This window comes from Eubalaena glacialis, chromosome 10 (genome assembly GCF_028564815.1).
Source record: "Eubalaena glacialis isolate mEubGla1 chromosome 10, mEubGla1.1.hap2.+ XY, whole genome shotgun sequence".
NCBI lineage: Eukaryota > Metazoa > Chordata > Mammalia > Artiodactyla > Balaenidae > Eubalaena > Eubalaena glacialis.
The window spans coordinates 38,854,286-38,862,513 of NC_083725.1; the positions used below are offsets into that span (position 1 = coordinate 38,854,286).

The 8,228-nt window shown below is 43.9% G+C and overlaps 1 pseudogene; it reads right to left on the bottom strand.

Moving 5' to 3' along the window:
- Window positions 1–6,719: 6,719 nt before the first annotated feature.
- LOC133099281 (probable G-protein coupled receptor 45) lies at window positions 6,720–8,018 on the bottom strand (annotated as a pseudogene).
- Between the last annotated feature and the right edge of the window lie 210 nt (window positions 8,019–8,228).

Here is an 8,228-nt window from a genome sequence, read left to right on the forward strand (position 1 = left end):
TTTCCCTTATGATTAGTGAGTTGAGCATATTTTCAAATGTCTGTTGGTCATCTGTGTGTCTTCTTTGGAAACATATCTATTCATGTCCTCTACCCAGTTTAATCAGGTTTTTGATTTTGAGCTGTATGAGTCCTTTCTATATTTTGGATATTATCCCCTTATCAGGTATATTGTTTGTAAATGTCTTCTCCCACTCAGTAGGTGGCATTTTCATTTTGTTGATAGTTTACTTCACTGTGGGAAAGCTTTTTAGTTTGATGAAGTCCAATTTGTTTATTTTTGCTTTTGCTTTCCTTGCCAGAAGAGATAGACCCAAAAAGGTATTGTTAAAACAAATGTCCAAGAGTGTACTGCCTATGTTTCCTTCTAGGAGTTTCAGGTTTTACAATTAAGTCTTCAATTCACTTTGAGTTTATGGGGTGAGAAAGTGATCCAGTCTGTTTCTTTTACATGTAGCTGTCCAGTATTCCCAAGGTCATTTATTGAAGAGTCTATCTTTTCCCGCCTGTATATTCTTGCCTACTTTGTCATAGATTAATTGACCATAAAATATGTGTTTATTTCTGGAATCTCTATTCTGTTCCATTGATCCATATGTCTTTTTGGTGTCAGTATCATACTGTTTTGATTACTGTAGCTGTATATTATAGTTTGAAATCAGGAAGCATAATACCTCCAGATTTGTTCCTCTCTCTCAAGATTTTCCTGGCTATTCAGGGTTCTTTTGTGCTTCCACACAAATTTTAAGATCATTTTTTCTAGTTCTTTGAAAATAGTCACTGGTATTTTACAGGGATTTCATTGAAGCTGTAGATTGCCTTAGGTAGTAAGGTCATTTTAACAACATTAATTCTTCCAGTCCATGAGCACAGTGTATTTACACATTTGTTTGTGTCAACTTCAATTTCTTTCATCAATGTCTTATAGTTTTTTGAGTACAGATCTTTTACCTCCTTGGTTAGATTTATTCCTAAGTATTTTATTCTTCTTGATGCAATTGTAAATTTGATTGTTCTCTTAATTTCTCTTCTGATGGTCTGTTGTAAGTGTATAGAACTGCAACATATTTCTGTATATGAATTTTTTATCCTACAACTTTACTGAATTTATTTGTTAGTTCTAATGGTTATTTGTTGGCACCTTTAGGGTTTCTACATATAGTATCCTGTCATCTGCAGATAATGACTGTTTTACATCTTCCTTTTCAATTTGGGTGCATTTTTTTTTCTTTTTCTTGTCTGATTACTGTGGCTAGGACTTCCAATACTATGTTGAATAAAACTGGTAAAAGTGGACATCCTTGTCTTTTTCCTGATCTTAGAGGAAATGCATTCAGCGTTTACTGTTGAGTATGATGTTGGCTGTAGGTTTGTCATATACGGTCTTTATTATGTTGAGGTATGTTCCTTCTATGCCCACTTTGTTGAGAGTTTTTTATTATATATGGATGGTGAATTTTGTCGAAAGCTTTTTCTGCAGGTATTGCGATGACAATCTGATTTTTATTATTCAATTTTTTAATGTGGTGTATCATTCTGACTGTTTTCCTTATACTGAGATACTGAACCTTCCTCATGTTGTAAAATCCTTTTAATGTATTGAATCAGAAAATACGCTTAACATGTTTTCAGTCTTCTTAAATTCATTGAGACTTGTTTTGCGATGTGATGTATCCTGCATAATGTTCCATGTTCTCTTGAGAAGCATGTGTATTCTGCTGCTTTTGGATGAAAGGTTCCAAATATACCTATTAATGTCAACTAATAAAATATGTGACTTAAGGCCAGTGTTTTCCTAACTGATTTTCAATCTGGATAATCTGTCCATTGAAGTAAGTGGGGCATTAAAATCCCCTACTATTCTTGTATTACCATCAGTTTCTCCCTTTATGTTTGCTAATATTTGCTTTATGTATTTAGTTGCTCCTAGGTTGGGTGTATATATTTTTACAATTCTTATATCTTCTTGTTTGTTTGATCCCTTTATCATTATGTAATGACCTTCTTTGTTTCCTGTTAGTCTTTGTTTTAAAGTCTACTTTGTCTGATATAAGTATTGCCCCCCAGCTTTTTTTTCATTTCTGTTTGCATGGAATACCTTTTTCCATCCCCTCACTTTCAGTCTGTGTGTGTCTTTGGATCTGAAGTGAGTGTCTTGTAGACAGCATATTTATGGGTCTTGTGTTTTTTTTTTTTTTATATTCATTCAGTCACTTTATTTCCTTTTTCTGGAGCATTTAGTCCATTGACAGTTAAAGGGATTATACAACCACTATGGAGGACAGTATGACAGTTCCTAAAAAAAATAAAAATAGAGCTACCATATGATCCAGCAATCCCACTCCTTGACATATATTTGTAGAAAACCATAATTTGGAAAGATACATGCACCCCAATGTTCATTGCATCAGTATGTACAATAGCTAGGACATGGAAGCAACCTAAATGTCCATCAACAGAGTAATGGATAAAAAAGATGTGGTATATGTATAAAATGGAATATTACTCAGCCATAAAAAGAATAAAATAATGCCATTTGCAGCAACATGGATAGACCTAGAGATTGTCATACTGAGTGAAGTAAGTCAGACAGAGAAAGACAAATATCGTATGATATCACTTATATGAGAAATCTAAAAAAAATGGTACAAATGAACTTATCTACAAAACAGAAATGAAGTTGCAGATGTAGAAAACAATCTTATGGTTACCAGGGGATAAGGGGGGGGGAATGAATTGGAAGATTAGGGTTGACATATACACACTACTGTACATGAAATAGATAACTAGGGCTTCCCTGGTGGCACAGTGGTTGAGAATCTGCCTGCCAATGCAGGGGACACGGGTTCAAGCCCTGGTCTGGGAAGATCCCACATGCCGCGGAGCAACTGGGCCCGTGAGCCACAATTACTGAGCCTGCGCGTCTGGAGCCTGTTCTCCACAACAAGAGAGGCCGCGATAGTGAGAGGCCCGTGCACCGTGATGAAGAGTGGCCCCCGCTTGCCACAACTAGAGAAAGCCCTCGTGCAGAAATGAAGACCCAACACAGCCATAAATAAAATAAATAAATAAACATAGAACCCCACCCCCACAAAAAATAGATAACTAATAAGGACCTACCGTATAGCACAGAGAACTCTACTTAATATTATGTAATGGCCTGTATTGGAAAAGATTCTAAAAAATAGTAGATATATGTATATGTATAACTGATTCACTTTGCTGTACACCTGAAACTAACACAACATTGTAAATCAACTATACACCAATAAAAATTTAAAAAAAAATAAAGAGATTGTAAAGTAAGTATAGGTATGTACTTATTAGCATTTTGTTAATTGTTTTCTGGTTGTTTTTGTAGTTCTTTTTATTCCTTTTTTTCTTGTTTTGCTGTCTTCCTTTGTAATTTAATGACTAATGTTATGTTTAGATTCTTTCCCCTTTTTGTGTGTGTGTGTACCTATTCTAGGTTTTTGTTTGTGGTTATCATAAGGTTCATATATACCAAATATATATCTACATATACCTATATATATTATTTTAAGTTGATATAATCTTAAATTTGAGTTCATTCTAACAAGCATGCATTTCTCTCCCTCTCCCAAAGTTAAATTTTTTGACATAATGTTTTACATATTTTTTATTTTGTGTACCCTTTAATACACAAAACATATAATTGATAGAAGGTAGTAGATATGGATAATTTTACTACATTTCTCTACTATGTTTACTGTATGTTTGTCTTTACCTATTATTGTTCCTGTCATATTTTTATATTTCTAGCTGTGGTCTTTTCTACTTAGAGAATTCCCTTTAACATTGCCTGTAAAGCTGGTTTAGCTGTGCTGAGGCCTTTTAGTTTTTGCTTTCTGTAAAACAATTTTATCTCTTTCAAATGTGAATGATAGCCTTGCTAGGTAGAATATTTTTAGTTGTAGGAGTTTTCCTTTCATCACTTTGAATATATCATATCATTCCCTTCTGGCCTGCAAAGTTTCTGCTGAAAAGTCAGTTGAGAGTCTTATGGGAGTTCCCTTGTACATAACTAGTTGTTTTTTCTTGCTGCTTTTAAGATTCTCTCTTTATCTTTAATTTTTGCCATTTTAGTTTTGATGTGTCTTGATGTAGAACTCTTTAGTTTCATTTTTAGGGGGACTCTCTGTGCTTCCTGGATCTGGAATTCTGTTTTCTTCCCCAGACTAAGGAAGTTTTCAGCTATTATGTCTTCAAATAAATTATCTGCCTCTTCTCTACCTCTTCTCTTTCTGGGACCTTTATAATGTGAATGTTAGTACACTTGGTGTTGCCCCAGAGGCCCCTTAAACTATCCTTACTTTTAAAAATTATTTTTTCTTTTTTTCTATTCAGCTTGGGTGATTTATACTATGCTTCAAGTTTGCTGATCTGTTCTTCTGAATCATCTAATCTACTGCTGATTCCTTCTAGTGTATTTTTTATTTCAGTTTTTCTATTCATCAGATCTGTTTGGTTCTTCTTTAAATTTTCTAACTCTTTGTTGAAATTTTCACTCTGTTCATCCTTTCTTCTCTTGGGTTTGGCGAGCATCTTTATGATCATTACCTTGAACTCTTTATCAAGTAAATTGCTTATCTGCACTTCTTTTAGTTCTTCTGAGGTTTTGTCCTATTCCTCCTTTTGGAAAATATTCCTTTGTCTCCTCATTTTGCTTAATTCTCTGTGTTTATTTCTATGTATTAGGTAATTCAGTTAAGTTTCTTGATCTTGGAGAAGTGGTTTTATGTGGGAGATGTCTTATGTGGCCTAGCAGCACACTTCTCTCTGGTCACCAGAGCTATGATCCAGGTGTGTCCCTTATGTGAACTGCATGGGCCCTTCTCTTGTGGGAGGACTGACTACTGTGGGTGCTCTGGTAGGTGGAGCTGGCCATTGGTCCAGTTGGCTGCCAGGCCCTGATTCATGTGGTGGCTGCCAGCCAGCTTGTGCATGGGGCCAAGTCCCAGCATGGCTGTTTGCATAGCTCGGGGTGTCCTGGGGTTGCTGCAAGCCCACCTGAGGGTGGAGTCAGGTCCTGATACAGTTGACTTCATGGCCCAGGGGGTTGTGGGGCTAGTTCCAGCCCTCTGGTGGGCTGGTAAGTCTCTGGCACTAATAAGCTAGATGGAGGACTCCAAAACTGCCTTGTGATCTCCCAGCCTCCTTTGCAGCTGGTGTGATCATGTGACTGGGCTCTGGACCAGGGAAGACCAGGAAAGACCAGGGGAGTGTAGATGTGCCTTATCCCACCCTCCTCCACACTTTTGTCTCCTGAGGAGCCAGGACATGGACCTGGCTGTGGCCTGGACTGACCGCAAAGATGAGGACGATGCCCCAGGGGACAATGCACACTGAGATGGGCGGAGCCTGAGTCCTGAACAACCTGGTGGGCAGGGAGCCCACCTCACTGTTGGACTTTCATGAGAATCTGAGACTGTAAAGAGAGCTCCATGGACTCAACCGCATGCCCTGAACTCAGGAAAGTCACCTGCAGCATCAGAAGCTCCCGGTGGTAAAGGGGGCCCTGGGTTAGAGGCCGGGTGTACAGAACAAGCTGAAGGGTCCCTTCCTCTCTAGGCAGCTGCCTTCCTGGGATCCCAATCCTGCTTGGGTTGGGAGACCAAGGTCCCTGGAGGGGGCCCAGATGGCAGCAGCCAGACTTCTGCAGCCCTGAGTGAGGTAGAGGAACACAGAGGTCAATAGGGGCAGCCCAGCAGTGGCTGGCAGAGGTTGGGGCTTGTTGTGCCCCCGCCACACATCCTGCAACAGGGTGATGTGGCAGCCACAGGGTGTGGAGAGAAACATGTAAACAAAGCCCCAGACCACTTCTGAGACTGAAAGCAAGTCGCTACAAGTACTTGCTGAAAAGATGAATCACAGGAAAAGGAGTGTGGTTCCTGCTTATGGGGACAGATGGAATGAGGAGAAGGGGGGCCTGGGGACCAAAGTTGAGAAAGAGAGAAGGGGCGGGAGCTGTCATGGCAGGCAGGGAGGTGACAGGCTTCAGGGCGAGGGGCCGGGTGGGCCGGTCCAGGGAGGAGGGTTGAGGATGTGCACTGGGGTGGTCTTATCGTTTCAGCTGAGCTGCCCCCAAACATTTTCTGGGCTTCGATCCACCAAGGCCTCCCATGTGTCACATGGGGAGCTGAAAAGCCCAGGGGCTCCTCTGCTTCCCGTGTGACTTTGGTTTATAGAAAGGGTGATTTGGCATCGTCCAAAATGCACATCTGACCAATGTAAAGAACCTTGCAAGTTTCCACAACATATGCCACAGACACAGACGCCTCTGAAGAATGCTGGCACCCAGTAGTGACTGATGACCCAGCGATGAACCTACTTGGGTTTCTTACGTCAGAACATGGCACCATGGGTGTCTCCGAGGCAGGTCTTGAGGGAACTCTTTAGACAGAGCCTTCCTCCTGCCCCGCAGCCAACCTCCCTCCCTGTTCCCCTCACCTCCCTAAGGTTTGGCCCAACTCCTTCATCACCCACTCCTTTCCCTTTTTGTCTTGACCGTCCAGTTTCCATCAGACCCTCAGTGAGAAACAAAAATAATTCATGGTGCAAACTTGGGAGCAGCAGCTCACCTGGTAACAAATAAGTCCCTTTGTACTTAAGAGGCCCCACCAAGTGCTGACTGCACGGAAGTCTCAGGAAGCCGAGTGGGGGGCGGGAGTGGGGTGGGGGGGGCTAACCGCCCCTCCCCTACACAGGGTACTGGTTTTCGGTGCATGCGTAGACGGTGCTCAGCTGGATTCTCCTCTGGATCTGCTCAGGCACTTTGGGGAGGATCTGGAAGGTCTGGGGCAGCAGCTCCAGACAGGCCTTGCAGAACTTCTTGATTCGCCAGCAGTAGACGATGGGGTTGAAGACAGACTTGAAGTAGCTGAGCTCTAGGACGCAGAAGCTGGTGGTGTAGAAGGAGAGTCTGCAGTAGAACCTCCGGCTGAACACGGACAGCAGGCTATAGATGGAGTGCGGCAGCCAGCACAGCGAGAAGCCCACGAAGAGGATCAGGATGGTGGTGAAGGCCTTGGTTTTGAAGCTCAGGTCCAGGCTGACCTGCTGCTGCTGCTGGAGCCGCCGTAGGCCGGTGCGGGTCGGCAGCTGCAGGTCCAGGCTGTCGGACTGGTTGTGCACGCGTACAGCGTTCTTGCGCACCGTGTGCAGTATGCCCAGGTAGGAGCTGAGCATCATGGCGAAGGTCGCGAAGAAGGCGGCCCCCACCAGCGTCAGCACTTTGGCGCGGCCGGCCAGCAACTCGGTGTAGCCCAGCATGCATTGTGGGGCCTGTGCCGGCACCTCCACCAGCGGCCAGCCGCCCAGCAATGGGGCTGAAACACAGAAGTACAGCGCCCAGGACACGGCGGTGATCACCTTGGCCCTGCGGGGGTTCAGCCTTTCCTGGTGCTGGACGATGATGAGGAAGCGGTCCACGCTGATGATGAGTAGGATGACCACGCCCTCCAGGATGAAGAACCAGTAGAGCGCGGCCGAGAGACTGCAGAAGGAGTCCCCGAAGTGTCAGCGGACGGTGATGAGGGTTACGACGGTGAAGGGCATGCAGCACAAGGACAGTATGATGTCCGAGAAGGCTAGCGTGGCCAGCAGCAGGGTGATGGCAGAGCGCATGGCCGGCCTCTGGTACACGATGATGCAGACCACGGCGTTGCCGAGGAACCCCACCAAGATCATCAGCGTCATGAGGACCGCCAGGGACATCCTGAGGGGCGCAGGTGCTGGGGATGCCCGGGAGTCCGCCGTATGGCTCCCGTTGGGCAGCAGGTATTTGTAGGTCTCGATGGACGAGCGGTTACAGGCCATTATGGAGGAAATCCTGGAGCTGGGTCAGAAAGGAGAGAAAGGGGCCTCAGCGCTTCAGGGGCTGCCGCGTTCTGTCTGCTGGCTGCATCTTCCTCCCGGTTGTCTTGGATCTGGAGGGCGCTTCAAGGGCTGGGAGGAGCCTCCCTCTTTGGGAGCAACTGGCTGGGATTTGCGATTCATCAATCACAGTCTCATCATCTCCGTGACAACCTACTGTGTCCGCAGCTTTCTACTTGGACGCTCTCACTGGCCTGTTGCAAAGAAGCACGAAAGAGAAGGGGGTTAGACCTTCCAAGCATGGGTTGAATAGAGCAGTTTTTACCTTTTACAGGTATTTTAAACATCAGAGTGGAGCTGACTCACTTATTTACCACGTGGGAAAAGGCTTGG